Below are 16,301 nucleotides of genomic sequence, written 5' to 3' on the forward strand. Positions count from 1 at the left end.
GTATTTTTCATGACTTAAGCGGGGAGCACGATGGTTAACCTCTGCTTTTACGATGAGAGACAGCACCAGTTGTAGCCAGTGCGTGCACTACTTGCGCAGTGAGTTCAAGCGAGCGTGTTTTCACGTTGCATTATTCTGTTGTTTCTACCACGGAGACTTCCCCTACCTTCACTACTGCTCTCCGGCTGTCTGCGTCTAAATCAAATGTTTCGGCGTGTTGCGTTGCTTCTACTGCTGTATCCATAAAGGGTCCATTCGATTTAGCGAGCAAGATACGTGATGCAATTTAGATACAAAAAACAAAATGCTAAAATTCGTAGAAAGAAGTTCTTTCTAGCTTCAATTGGGCGGCGCCCTAACCACTAAGTCCAGATCTCCTCAGATGAAGACATGCAGAAACTTGGGCTCTTTACTTATGAAATTTCTGAAGGCGAAGGCGCTTTCATGCAGTTTTTGCCTCTTTTAGAGTTGGAAACATGACAAAATTTTCATCCGGTTTAATGAATGGTGTCCTCGTTTTGAGTCGTATGCCATCTTCTTCGTCATTTTCAACACCTAAAAGCTCGAGATTGTAACAAGTGGAGCCTAAATCAATAAACAGACATTTTTTTTGAATTTTCAGTTGTGTTCGTAGTCATTGGATTTGCTTGACTATTCGTCCTGGTTTCTTGACATCAGGAAGGAAAGGGTTTAGTTACAAATGAGGTCACTGAGGATAAACTAACTTGTGCTGACCAGAATCACCACTCCGAAACGCATGAGAAAAGGCCAATGCCAAAGAGTATGCATTAGTCTTCATCCGAGATATCGTTTCTACTCTGAAAAAACGGGTATCTTGAGTGTACGGATGTCGTCTAAACTAACAACTGCAAAAGAAAATCTTTTGATGGGAGTACTATCGGGAGCAGATGTCCCAGATGCTTGGCCCATAGCCTTAACCTAATTCCGGAAGCAGCTGCTTGCGAGTGGAGCTGCGAGCAGGCGACGACCATTCGGCAGAGGCCGTTAGTAACACATACAAACTTTCTAGTAGAAAGAGCTCCGACCAAGCAAACACAGGAAATCGGAGTAATGCGGCGAATGACTTAGCGGATGAAGGCCATGCTTGCGATTGTGACTGATGTGTATGGTAAGTCACTGTAAGAACGTTTACTCAGGACATCCTTCGTTCTGTTAACAGCAGGTCTGAATGTGACATCGCCATGGTAGGAGAGGCCCGCAGAGATCAAGAATGCATTATTCGGGCATTATAAGCTTAGCGTTCCTTTAGCTCTAAGAGGCCTTGCACACTAAAATAAAACGAGCTTCAAGGATGCGTAGTGTTCTCGTACACTGCACGGGATAGCTAGCAAGCAAGGAATAATATAGCGAATGTAGATTAATGCGGTGTGGTACTATGTTGGCTTCTTGTGTCGATTTTTAATCGCAACCGCAGCTGACGACAGCAAATATTTACAAACAATTTCAGCTCACTATATCTAGTAATTTCAACGTTTTCAGCGGTAGTGGACTTGCCTCCTTTATTTAAAGAACAAAGGCCGCGATAGACGCCGGGGGGTGTGGGCCCTCTACTTGCCGAGCTGACGCGTTCCTCAACAATGTCCAAGCAAGCCATTCTCTCTCTGAATACGCATGGAAGCTCCGTGTATGCTCAAACTCTTAATTTTAACACTCCACTTTGCATGAGAGCCGCTGAGCTGGGCTGCTTGGTCTTGCTTCATGCAACTAAGTGAGCCTTTGGGTTGAGGCATATGGGTTGCGTGAGCTTGATCACGTTCAAACGATGCAGACAAAGCCAGTTGCTCAAAAAGGCCGCCTCTCAGAAAGAATGCCACAGAATGAGGCCTCCCTTCTTGATATAAATTTTTAGACCACCTGAAAGATTTCCCGAGTTTTGAGACGATTGTGTGCGATTGTGAAACTCGGCTTCTACAGCTGTTTCTAAAATATCTCGATACATCAGGCGAATGTCCTGAGTGGGCACCTTTTCATTCTCTTCCTTCGCCTTTGCATTGTACCTTGGACACAGAACAACCCCCTATCTATGAATATCGAAGCAAAAGTTAATGTGTTTTTATTGTTTGTTTTGTGCTTCTCGCACGCGGAGGGAGTTCCAGCGCATAAAAAAATGTGAAACAAGATATGGAGGAGGGAGAGAAATTGGTTAGCGTATAATGTTAAAGTAGATGGAGTCCAATTGTTGGAAAATTCTGGACAGATTAAAAATTCGCAATTCCAAACACGTGACCAACGTGACGCAGAGAACGCAATGACGTGGCGAGTTTATGACTTCACAGACACTGATCCCGAAGTTTTTCCTTTCTTATACTGTCCTCCTTCCTGAAAAACGGCTGAAATGACCTGCTGAGCTTTTTCCTGCTGCCACGTCGTGAAACGACACGGAAAAGCACTCTGCTTCAGTACATTTCAGCAAGAGAAAGTAATACGCCAGGCCATTTCTCTCACAAATGATTACCTTCGAGGCCATTTTCTCGCAGAAATTTAGTTTTATATCTTAGTTTGCGGCGTCCGGCTTTTCTCCAATGGCTCACGCTTGACGAAGCGTTGTCATGCACGTCTTGTTCGCAACCGAAAAGCGGTAAACTAGCTTCTCTTCATTAGAGAGTGACAGCGCTTTCAACGCTGATTTTCTTATTTTACGTGCTTAAGACGAGCAAGTAAACTCGCACTCATGTGAGCCGAGCGCAAGGGAGTGATAAAGTGAGTTCCTTCGCCCATAAATTCATCCCTGCTTTTGAGCAGGAGTCTTGGCTTTTCTGGCAAGGTGCAAGAAGTACACAGACATGTTTTTTCAGGTGTAAGACATGCCTTTACATCACAGAATTAAACAAAAGATTCTTCAATTTATCACCCATCTTTGTTTTATATTTTTCATAAAAGGAGGGCTATGCAGATGCTTAAACACGCATCGCAGAGAACAGGTACAACCATGCACAAAAGTTTGCGAAATGCGCTTTTCCAGACAAAGGCCTTATTCCTGCGCTGTGACCAACGTACGCGAATGAAAAACACAGAAGAATAAGAGAATGTGGCTTGATTTATGCGCTGGAAGAAAAGTTGGAGATTATACTAAATCTCCACCTTAAGATGACGCGACAGTGTTAATACGGTAATGGCCACATATGCGGAATTATTAATTTTTTACATAACATTCATAGATCGCTGCGAGTCCTCATACCACTCCTGCAGCAGTGGTAAAGCGCTCAAGCGATGAGCCACTGCACTGCGATGGTAGATGTTGCAACGGTGGAGCATGTGCGAAGCACTTTGCTCTTCCCAAGCAACCTCTCGCGACCAGACAACAGTTTAACTGTCACCTGCCATAGACGCCAGTTTGCGTGCTAACAATTCGATGGGCAAGTTGTGATAATGGCGCAAGGTCATGGGACCTACGCGGCCCACCTCTCTCGGGCTTCAATCCGCTTACTCTTATCGCCACTTTGTCCGCGACATGTCTTCTCTAATACTTACGCATTAATTATTCCGGTCTATTAAATCGCTATCGATAGTACTTAGTATTCTCATGTCCTCGGCAGTATCGGCGTAGCACTTTCTAGGACCACTTAAAGATGCTTCTGGCTTAACCGAATAAATTCATCTGAACGAGATCAACTGCACACTTCACTAGGAGATCGTTCGTCGACTTACCTTCGTGTGTCTTACGGATCAGTTCGGCTGGCTTTCAGCGTAGGCATGCGGCCAAACAATGCTGATTTTAAGGTCTCACGTGCTCCGAACTGGAAGCCTCGTTTCCCTGCGGGCTTTGATGACGTTTGTTGCTTCTCGAATCATCCTGTTCCGTCCACCGCTGCAACACTTCTTACACCCAGAACCTGGACGCGTATAATGATCATAACCAGTTATGAAGCACGATCAATGAAAATGAAGATGACGATTGTTACAATTTTCCTTTGCTTTAACGTGGTAGCTGTGGTCATGTGTACTCTCGTGCAGCCACCCCCTAAGTCCTCAATGCACAGTCCCGCGTATTCAATGCGCCAACGTCGTCTCTAGTGAATGAGGCCCACAATTTGTCACCTTCTGTTGTCAATATATCCTTGCAATATTTTGCGAATGTGATTCATGAACACTGAAAGCAGTTTCATATACCGGGTGCTGACTTTCGGAAGTGACGTAAAAGTTTCTAGGCGGGAAACTGTAGCCCCTTACGTCATCAACTGAGTTTTGCTTTCTTTGTGGCGAGCTACCGTTTCGCCAGCATCAATTGTTTTTTCACTTCTTTTCTCAAGCATCCAATAGCAAATCTAAACCGGTATTTACTCGAGGAAAGTAGACAAGTTGCAAATTATTCCAGCGAAATCGTACAATTTATTCTGACAAGTGAACTGCGGATTATTAGAGGAAAGATGTTTACTTTACATTGGGTACCGTTGGAACGAATTGGTTGCGAAACATGGCAAATGGGTTTTGAAAGTGAGTGCGAATGCATTCTTGCTTTCGTCTCTTGTGTATTTATTAGTGCGAAAGACCTATTGCGATGGGTCAGCCTCGAGAGAACGAATGTGGGATGTTTGTAGGCTTGCGGTGTTTGTGGGTTTGTACTAAGGGAAAGTAAAACGAAATTCAATAAATATCCACTGCTGGCATTCGAACTCGCGGCTGCGCGGGCACATCAGTTTCGCATGGCACTGCTCGAGAGCACTAGGCTATCACTGCATTTTTTTCTTTATGGCCAGTTGCGGCAAGTACAGAAACACATCAACCATGTCGGTAGATGTGACATCAGAATTTATGTGCTTTCATTGTCACGCAACCCTACACTCTTGGTGTTAAACTGCAACACAGTCCTGTGCATTTGTCATCATCTTCTAGGTCTACTAATACTGCTATAAAACATATATTCGCGCTTTGAGCTACGTGGCGATAGTGTTGGAGATCCGCGCTGCGTGCGTAGGTGCGGACAACGTTGTGGTAGAAAGAGGCACTAGAGCAATGCTCGTTGGCGTTAACACTGCGGCAGAAACTCCGCGCTGGAGCACAGGCCGCCGGCGTACATAAGGCAAATTGGCATTGACGTGGGAAAAAAAGGTGGTGGTTTAGCTCTGGTTTTAACCTGGAGTAACGCGATAGCTGCAGCTGGCCGATTGGAACTTGGTCAATTGAATAGCAAAGTCAGTCTTTCGCCGCTCCATCACTCTGGGCGTTCCTTCTTCATCTTCATCCCACTTGACACGGCGCATGCGCAGCGCTATGGCAGCTCGGTTTCGCCGGCGCGCCGCACCGCCGGCAGCAGCGGCTGCTCCGCACCACGTGGCTGGTCACGTGAACAACCACGTGACGAACCACGTGATCAGCAAAGGCGCCGTGCCGCCAGCAGCTGCTCCGCACCACGTGACCAACCACGTGACAGCGTGGCGGCGCAGCTACGGTGTGGCGGCACCGCCACCCCGACGGCTTGGAATTCTACCTCGATGTAGCTATTGCTACAAAAGTTGAATACGCGCTTAACTGGCTCGCTGGGTTCATGTAAAGCTCAATCTCGCTTTTACCTATATGGTGGTCCACCTGCAAAAAATTGTGCCCTCGCACAAAATTTCGTGCTTAGTAATGCTATACCACCATCAATTTAGTATCCTCATGAATCATGCGGTTGAACAAAAAAGTTTGCCTGTTCAGTGACAAATACGCAGCCAGGCTGCAGCATAGAAGTATCTCATTTCATGCTGCTCACCTCGCCGTATGACACGAGTTGTCCAGTACTGATGGCGCCATTACATGGATCAGATATTGTTCATCACCCGATATCACGCATTCTTCAGAGCGCGCAATTCTAATTTCATGTGCCCCACTAAAAGTACCGTCTTTTCAAGGCGGAGATGAATGCCATTATATTTGGCCTCAATATCTTACGTGGCCGCCACCACCGATAGACAATATAAACTGACCAGAATGTCTTCCGGTATTTTTATTCCTGTGCATAAAAATGTAGGTAATTAAAGCGGAAAGAAGGTTTCACTTCAGGAGGCGCTGCTAGAACTGACGTACTAAAAACGAATTAGTTGTAGCCGAGTTGAAAGGCTTAATCAGAGACCGAACGCTATGAACTCATCCATGAAGTGGGTTAAGCAAGAAACGCTTGTATTTCAATTTTGTTTAAAAAAGTGCAAAAACTAACAACTAACTACGTTGTTCGTGGGGTAGCAAACACGGGGCACGAAGTAAAATAACACCCATTGAGGTCATAATGGGAGGAAACAGCGTACTCCAGTTGCAAACCGAGCAAACGACTAACTACAGATTACTTTACGTAGATAGACGGAAAAGCGGAGGAAACGAGGTAGCTAAAGTTGCATTTAGACACTCAAGCATGCAAACAACTCCAAAATGTACCTCTTTTACAACTCGAAGTTCGGCCCTCTATGAGGCCCAAGGGCTCGCAAAAAAAAAGCGCGATCACGAAATCTCTTATTTCTATATTAGAAGCTACACGACGTCGGTAGCAACGTATTGTCACTCTTCTCATCGTTAAAGCAATATTTCTTCCCTGCGCATGCATCAATCAATGAGGAGGGTCCGCCCCTTGGCACCCTGGCAATCACGAGATAGCGTCAACGGGGTAAGTTCTGAAAGGCACTAGGGAGATCTAACGGGTCAATCAATCCCATTGCTTAGGAGCCCATGCAGGTGGCATAACAAAACGTATTTTGGCAGTTTCTGTGTAAATGGGGGCCCGTGTCTATGAGACCTACAACAATAACTGTGAAATGCACTCCGTAGAGCTGTGGACAAAGGGACACCCCTCCGGATGTGACTCAGCGCGCGTCATGGAGTGGAGCTACGGGGACTCTATAGAGATGATCTGCGTCAGGAGGAACACACATTGCGAAGGTGTAGAAAGAATCAGAGGGTTATGCTACTGAGTGCCACAGACGAGCACCCGTTCTTGTATTAAGTGATATAAATCTCCCACCTTCCATTGAGAGATCTGTGACACGTAGGTACTGCTCTGAACATGTTCCATGCTGGGTTACACAGTGCGCCCGTCTGAATAAGCATGGTCCTCTTAACTTCGATTAGCCTGCAGCAGTCGCCGTATTCTCTAGATCCAGTCTCACTAAGTGAGGCAGGCTATCCGCTGACGCAGATAAGGCCGTCTCCCCCACAACGCTGTCACAAATGGGTATCGAGAGATTGAAAAAGGTAAAAATAAAAAATACAGTGAAAGGCTTGAACTAAGCCCCGTTGGGTGCGCTGTATGAAACATTTCTCAGTTCTGAGCGCGAGAAGAGAATTACGCTCCTCCCAGCAAAGCAAAAAACATCAAAACCTAGTTTAAAACCAGTAGCACCGGGCAATACGGCGCCGCAGCGATGGGCGCCAGAATCACGAATCGGTCATGCCGCACCACCCGAAGCACGTGATTTAGAAGGACGGGCTTACTGTCATAACGCAGGGTTTAGAAGATAATGCGTGAAATGTTGCAAGTGGCAGTGCAAAGGCGGATCATGAGCTGCAGTTTTTCTTTTTTTTTCACTTTGCGTTACAAAGCAGGACACAGGAGTCAGCCGTGGAAGGACGGCAACATGAAAAAAAAAGTCTGAAACCAACGGGTTTTATGCGATTATTTGAAGCGCAGAGAAGCATGCAGCTCATGAGGCACATATATTACGGAAGTAAGTTCTCGCTCACAAATCTGACTAGTGTCCACGGATTCAGAAAGGTACCGCGTTGTGAAGCCCTGCAAATACAACACGTGTTGATTTTCAATCCAGGGAGTGGAAGTGCCTTTATTTTTGCTTTAGATGGTACACAGGCGGGATCCATCGCAAGCAAGATTAGTCCATGTCAGTGGCAAAACGCCAAATTGTGTACATACTGTGTAAGTAGATGTCTCAGCTCTGCACATTTGGCCTGCATTTCAGAAAAAATTGCACTTTAAAGACAACATATTCCACCGCCACTACAAACACTTTCGTCAGAAACAGGAAAATGAAAACTCGTACCCTTGCTTTGCAGTCAATCCTTTCCATAAAATCATCTCTTTTGAATTAAAATATATTATTGCAAAGGTTCAAAACAGTGTATTAGCACTTCTCGTTCTATATCCAGAGCCTTTGTTTAGTGTCACAGCCTTGAAAAATCTGCTGAAGCAGCAGCCCTGTACAAAAACTCCGTCGCATCTATCGACAACAGCCATTGCATTCTTCGTGTACCTTTTTGTGGGGCATAGAGATGTCTGCCAGCATCCTTGACAATGCTTCGATCTCAGAACGAGAAACTTTTGCCCTAGTTGATAACCTCGAATCAACACAAGTGCAACTGACCACTAAGTACGCTTCGCGGCTTTCATTTCGCCACGCACTACGAAGAGTTTTCCTAGGTTTGAAGCGCAGAGCATCCACACCAACCTCGCGACATGCAATGAGAAGAATGGCAATTGCATACTGCGGTATCCGCAGGGCGAACAGAACCACCGAACGCAAGACAGTAAGGAGACACGGCTTCCGGCATTTCATCTTTCGAGTGCTGAGAGCAAACCACCTTCGCACGGCTGTTCAAACATTCTTCCCGCATTTCAACCTAAAATCTGGGGAACACATTGTCTGCTACCTCAGTCCTCATATGCACAGCATTGTCTCTTTAAGAATCACCGTTCCGTAAGAAAAAGCCCGCATCGGCCACCTCCGCGATAGGCGGCGAAGGATCTCTGGTCGGGACCGCTACACATCGGGGCAGCCCCGAGTTTGCTTTACCATTCGTGCATTTGAACACAATTTCGGCACCATGCGGGACAAAGCAATTACGCTTGGACGACTTCCGGTAATTGAAGAGATGGAAGCGTGGGGATAACTGAAATTAAACTTAGCTCGCGGCTGTCCTGCTGTGCTGCGGTGTCGACGTAAGGAGCGAATACGCATTGTCATTCGAAATATGCTCACTAGCGGCTGAAGCTTTGGAAATAGCGTGGTTGGCCGGAAGACGAACCGGGTTTTGCTTCTTGTTCCTGAGATGCGTGTGCTAGACAACCGCATTGGCTACAGCTGGCGCGACGGTCCTCCGCACTTACTTGAGCTTACCTTAGTTACTCCGAGTCTTCACAGTAATTATTGGTTGGCACCGTGCCAAGTAATGCTTTTGCACTAAAAGGTGTCGGCGATGCATTACTGTTTCTTGCGTGACGACTGCGAAAGAACCCATAACTGTGAGGCAAACCGAAGCAGTAGTTTATGTGGAATATAGCAATCGTATCTAGATATTATCTATGTATAGGCATGAATAGAGAGCTCCGCAGCGAGAGTGTGGAATTATGAAAGTGACCGTACAAATTACATTTGGATTGCTAAGCGTAGGCAGCACGCAAAACTGTATCCGTAGCAAAAGCTCATACTATAGATTATATATTTTTGTGTAACAGCAAGACAACATGCACACGCAATTTTGGGCAAAAGTTTTTGTAAAGTTTTTTTGGCTTCGGAGGCGCTTCGTTGTAAGGCGTAGACAGCTATATAGATCTGCAATGAAAGACTGTATTTATCCGCCAGATCACCAAACCACGATTTTTTTATTTCGTATTGAAAATCTCTGTGAAATAAGGCATTCTAATTATTTTAATAATTATCTTTGTCTTACGACTCATTTTTTCATTACACAGCGTGCAGTGTCCCTGTTCTCCACAATTATTAAGTGAAGAGACGTTCTAGAGCAGAGAAAATGATTTGTGTTAGCACAATGGACTGTGTTATATATATATATATTAAGGAAGCCAACAGCCACCGAAACCAAGGTGCATAGGGGAATGTTTCTATTTTTTTAATATCTAGTGCCAATGAATTAGTTTAAAGAAAATTACTTATCAAGCAGCAGAAAAAACAACCATGCCGCCGGTGGGGTCTGAACCCACGACCTCCGAATATCGCGTCCGGTGCTGTTACCAACTGAGCTACGGCGACGGCTGTCCAATCTGCTGCTTTCGTGGGTATTTATGTTTTGCGTGTAAGCGAACCATGAGAGTGTTCACCAGCGCCACCCTCGTGGAAAGCGGTGGACATAGCACGTCCTGTAATACCGCAAGTGTGACGTAGAACGTCATCTAACGGCGAGGGCGAAAACTGTGCGAGAACCCTCTTATGCTACCTATGGCATCAAGACTGCCAGAACCGAGACCCCCGTTAGGCTATTAGCAAACAAAGCAAATGAAGTGAGGGGCTCGTTTGACAAACATTTTAAGGAAGCCAGCAGCCACCGAACCCAAGGTGCATAGGGGAATATTTCTATTTTTTTTAATATCTTGTGCCATTCAATTAGTTTAAAGAAAATTACTTATCAAGCAGCAGAAAAAACAACCATGCCGCCGGTGGGGTTCGAACCCACGACCTCCGAATATCGCGTCCGGTGTTCTTACCAACTGAGCTACGGCGACGGCTGTCCAATCTGCTGCTCTCGTGGGTATTTATGCTTATTTGGTGTAAGCGAACCTTGAGAGTGTTCACCAGCGCCACCCTCGACCATAGCGGCGGACGTAGCACGTCCTGTAATACCGCGAGCGTGACCTAGAACTTCATCTAACGGCGAGGGCGGAAACTGTGCGAGAGCCCTCTTATGCTACCTATGGCATCAAGACTGCCAAGGTGCAGTCTATATATATATATATATATATATAAAGATAAACGTATTTGGTTGCTAGAGGCAAAAGTTCAAAGTTGAAAACGCGTCATTCAGACAGATTTATTTTGAGTCGACGTTTCGGACAGAGCCTGTCCTTTCTCAAGACTGCGGTTACAGGGGTCTTCTTCCTCTTCTTAAGGAGTTGGCACTGGCACACATGTACGACACATGAACAAAAGAAACAAACGGAGGCAAAGAATACTAGAAAAGATACAGATAGAAAGGGAAAAAGGGGAACAAATAAAAAAGAAAAACGTGCTGTCCCCCGCCGCCTACCCCGCAGCCGCAGGGAGACGACCCGGGACGAGGAAAAAAAAGGAAAACACAGAGCGGGAGAGGATAATGGCTACCCATCAAGGCAACAGAGCGGCGGCGTGTAAAATGCACAGGAACAGACGGTGGCGGGATCGCCCTACACACAAAAGTTAAAGACGCGTGCACTCGCGTGCGCCGACCATAAAGAGTAAACAAATAAACAGAATAAAATGGAGACAGGGCCGGGGCTTCCGTCATCTGGAACCACTTCGTCAGCCAGAGCCAAGGCCGAATCAGCGGCGCCATGAGCTTATCTAGACACACGTGCACTGTGCATGAAAACACCCAGACACACAACAGTAAAACATCCGAGCTCATGCCAGTGTCGTGTGGCTGCTAAATGACAATGGCGGGAGCATTTAAGCGAGTAATGTGTACAGAAACAGACGGTGGCGGAATTGTCCAACATACAAAAATTAGAGATGCGTGCACTCGCGTGCCCTGGCCAGAAATAGTAAACAAATAAACAGAATAAAATGCAGATAGGACAGGAGACTTCCGTCATCTGGAACCATTTCGGCCACCCGAGTCAAGGTAGAATCAGCGGCGCCGTGAGCTTAACTACACACACGTGCACTGTGCCTGAAAACACCCACAAAAGAAAAAAAAATGGAAAAACATCCGAGTTCGGGCAAGTGTGGTGTGGGAGGTAAATGTGAATGGCGTGAGCACTTAGGCAAGGGTTTTTCAAATTTGTAAATGAAGTACGACTCGCGTTGTTCTCTTTCCCGGGTGTTGTGGAAACCACCCTGTAGGACTGTGCATACTGCACACAATGCAGTGTGTGCAGTATGCAGTACTTGGACAGACCGTCAACCCTCTACGAATGTTCATGTGTCGTACATGTGTGCCAGTGCCAACTCCTTAAGAAGAGGAAGAAGACCCCTGTAACCGCAGTCTTGAGAAAGGACAGGCTCTGTCCGAAACGTCGACTCAAAATAAATGTATGGCTAAATGAAGCGTTCTCAACTTTGAACTTATATATATATATATATATATATATATATATATATATATATATATATATATATATATATATATATGAAGGGTTTCTAAGTGGTGTATTTCGCCTGAGGAGTCTCAATTTAATTTCAAAATGACTCATAAAAAAACAAGAAGGGAGGAAGTAGAAAGACAAATCCACTGTTAACTTTTTCTCGACATATTCTAATTGGACCAATTTATTCCGCACTTTTTTAAGATACTGTGTGCAGCGGGCGCGAGGTTTTATCTATTTAGTCTCTACACACCCATCGTCATGATCTCTTCTCTTTGTGATCTGGAACACGCGCTCTATGCCGAGCTGTTCTAGGAAGAAATTGGAGCGGTGGCTAACAAGTGGAGGAGGTACCCTTCCATGCCCAAACCACTCACCTTGTACTCTTGTTCCATCGTCTCTGGAGTTACGCTCGCATTTTCACTTTCGTCTACTCCGCATAAGTGTGTAGGAGGATAAGGAGGGTAACAGAACCCACTAAACGACGTCGCCCACACCTGGAGTCCTATTCTCAATAATTTGCCATTTCGTGCAAATTCTGACGTAGGCGTGACGTGACCGTCAAGGCGCTGCAAGTTATGTACCCACAGAATCTGATTACATTAAATGGGAAAAAATAAAAAAACTGATCTAGAAACAGACACCGTCGTCTGCTACTATTGGCGCCAAGTACGAAACAAAATGCCGCTCCGGGAGTTTGCGCGGAGCCTCTGCGTTTTATTCTTCGGTGCACACGCGACGAGCGGCAGTGCGAGGGAGTGAAATATGTTGCGGCCTCTTGCGTATTATGTCCGACGTCCGGCCGCAGCTATAGACAGACCGAGTGGGGCTACTCAGAGCGAAGGACTCGTTGGTCGGTTGTCAAAGCATTCATGGAGTTCGATGCGGCGGTGCGAGCGACGGCGCAGCCTAGACGACTTTTCAGTCCCGGTGAAGTGATGGCGTAACCGCGAGGCACGAGCAGCGTTACACGCGTGCGTACTGTTGCGCAGAGAAGCTGGCGAACATCAGGAACTGGGCCAGGATATTTGTAATGGCGTACGTGCCGAATGGGAGCGGAAAGAGAAAGCTTTGGCTGTCATGATACCTTTGTGGCATTGCTCCTGATAAAGATCGACGACAGCTTCGCACATTTGCTTACCAGCCACAGTTGAATGCGGGAACAAGGACATTTAAGGCACTTTCCTTGGCGAAAAGTAATCTCATCCGGGAAAGGAAAGGAAGCAGCCAGAGCTAGATTTTTGGAGTGTTGCGGGCACTGGGGAAAATTTGCCTGAAGTGGCGCCTAAATCCGCGCATTCCAGCAGTCTCTGCCCGAGGACAACGCTCGCATTCTTCTTAGCATTGTAAACTCTGAGGAAACCCACTGTTTCCTAAGCGCCGCGCCCGCTACCTTCAGGTAAGCAAGAGTGCTAAATATATTAGCCGCTACGTATCGGATTTAGCGGAGAGCGGGGTGCAGCGGGGTTGTATCTGTGTGCGCTTGGAAGGCCTCCACGATGTGTTTAGTGTTGAAATGCATGCTTAGTAAGGCAAGTCGGTGTGTACATTTTAGGCAACGCGTTGCACTAGACTCTGTTGTTGGTCAAGTTTGCATGCACCCGTGTACGAAACAGAACTTCAAAACGGGGAATATCGGAATAAATCTCGTCAAGGAGAACGCACTGAGTGCGCATCCCTTTTTACCAACTCAAATATGCGCAGCACAAAAAAAGAGATTATTTTCTGGCATCATAAAAACAATATTAAGCAAAGCGAAAACTCGCCCCACAACATAATTTGAAGAGCATACGAGCATACCCTCACAACATTTAGTGATGTACTCATAATTTGCTTCGTAAGCCTGCATGCATGCATGCACGCATGCAGCTTTTGCAGCTTTGTGGCGTACGTGGCACATATATTACTTCATAAAAATGAAAAATACTACCAGCAATTTTGATTGCTTTTCTCTTCCTGGAAAAGCCTTAATTTTTTTTACTTGTTCAAGTGAATGCGTAGCACTAACAACCACACAGAGGCAGCTACACTGTACGTGCGATGCAAGTGCGCACAACGTTCTGTGAGGTGGAGCAACATTGTTGTCTTGAGCAATCACAGGCAGCCTCACCTCTTTTGCTGTCCACACAAGCAACACGAGTCGGGCAGCGTCTTGAAGTTTCTTCGTTGTAGGGTAATAGTTATGCACCTACCATAAAATCAAGCAGCTCCTTTCGATGCCTGATCAAGTACAGTACAGCAAGCTTCCGTGCAAGGAAGAAAGATATAATGCCAGAAAATGTGGAGAGGTCGGACAGAGAAAAGTTCACCTCTTATTTTACAAAGGGGCAGTGCAGGAACATAGAGGCAGAGAGTAAAGGTCGGTGGTTACGCCATATTGCAATAAGGCACGTGCAATGTGCAAGATACTTGCTTTATTTGCTTGGTTTTGTGGGGTTTATTATCCTAAAGCGACTCAGGTTATGAGGGATGCTGTAATAAAGAGCTCTAGATAATTTCGAAAACCTCGGGTTTTTTGCCTTGAACTGGCATCGCACAATACACTGGCCTCTACCGCTGCGGCCGGGAAAGAACCTGCGTATTTCGGGTCAGCAGCCAACCACCATAACCACTGAGCCACCGCGGCAGCTTTATTTGTGTGATGCAAGAAACTGCTAATTTAATGTTCATGTCTGCAAACTCATTACCTAGTACATGTCACACAAAGCCTGAACATGTGTTTTGGGGCCGAGCATTTCGGCTGGTCTTGCACGAAGTGTTTAAAGGGAAAGCTAAGTGGCACCATGAGCCGGAGAGCTGAAAGAGAACAAATATATGACAGTAAACTTACAAGCACTACAGACAAGGAGGAAATTCACTTATTTACATACTCTGAAGACCTAGAGGGATACAAAGAAGAGTGGGGGAACATATCAAAATTGGTAACCGCTTTTTCCAGTTTAATACAGCCAGATATTGCAGCAATGGAAGCATGAACATGGCAGGAAAAGCACATGCATAAGATTGGGCAGAATATATAGGCAAGACGTTCAAGGTTGATGTGGCCCACAGGACACTAAATGAAAGGCACCAATGCATACAGCGGTAGTGTTCTGGTTAGGGTACAAATAAGATAAAACCACTGGCTTTCAATGCTTTCGGTAGGTTTTTTAATGTGTGAACCTCGTAGGATATATTCATGATAATTAAAAGAACAAAGGATAATGTTCCAAACGAAACACAATGTCCTCACAGCACCATAAAATACATAGCTAAAAGGAGAAGTCAGCAGTAGAAATTGCAACGATACAGTGCATGTACACCCCTACGTGAGGCCTTCACGCCCAAAGGTTCACTTTTGAGCTGTATAGTGGAGTATTCAAGGCGCCCATCAATCTGTAAACTTCTGCAAGGTGAGGAAAACCCTTGAATTAGCCTTTCAAGGCCCCTTTAAACTTCAAGGACACTGAGTGTTGCACTTCGGGGATGAAAAGGAGACCATGTGGCCTGAATACGTTTGAATACAACCCTACAATTCATTATAATTGAGGACAGCTGGCGAAACATTAAAAATCAAAAACGAAATGCCAAATACAAAGCAGAGTAAACGCTGCAATTTTTTATGTGGATATTTTATACAAACATACATACTGGGGCAGTTGCTATGCTGTTGTATTCTGCCAGAAAAATGTGTGCTACAACCACAATAAGCAGCCTAGTTAGAGGACGATGTAGGCTAAAAGAATTGAAATGAATAATTCAGTGACAATTACGTAAACTCTGAGAAAAATGAGTTCGCAATGTACGCAGTTGTGTACAAAGTGGCGTAAATTTTTGAATGCAATTTTCGCGTGCATTTAGTCGTTTGCATCTTTTTTTGCCGAACGTCAGCATAATCACGCATACACAGATAATTTTACACAGAGTTAAGATTACACATCGGTGACACAGACACAGTTAACCGCAGAGGAAGGCTCGAGTACTGGGTAAAGTAGAGGATATACTGGTGATAATGATAGATGTAAGTGAAACTGGTGCGTTTTATTGACTTCACAAATTGGCCGTAATACAGCGGCAGCGAAAGCTGCAATATGTTAGTAGAAATTAAGTGCACTGGAATTTCTATAGCACAAAATTTAAGCCCCCTAAAATATTAGCTTGTTCTAAAAAAATAATTGCTTTGCTGCCAATTTGGTTTTGAAGCTTAAGCAAAATTTCGCAGCAAGTCAGCTGTAGAACAAAGTTCCTGTCTGCAAAGCATCACAACAAACAAATTTGTTTTTGATACATAACAAAATTTCATGACTGCTGCAGGACATGTGATGGCAATTACAATAGTGAGCCCATTGCTGCTGCCGCATAG

Source organism: Amblyomma americanum, chromosome 2 (assembly GCF_052857255.1).
Source record: "Amblyomma americanum isolate KBUSLIRL-KWMA chromosome 2, ASM5285725v1, whole genome shotgun sequence".
Lineage (NCBI taxonomy): Eukaryota > Metazoa > Arthropoda > Arachnida > Ixodida > Ixodidae > Amblyomma > Amblyomma americanum.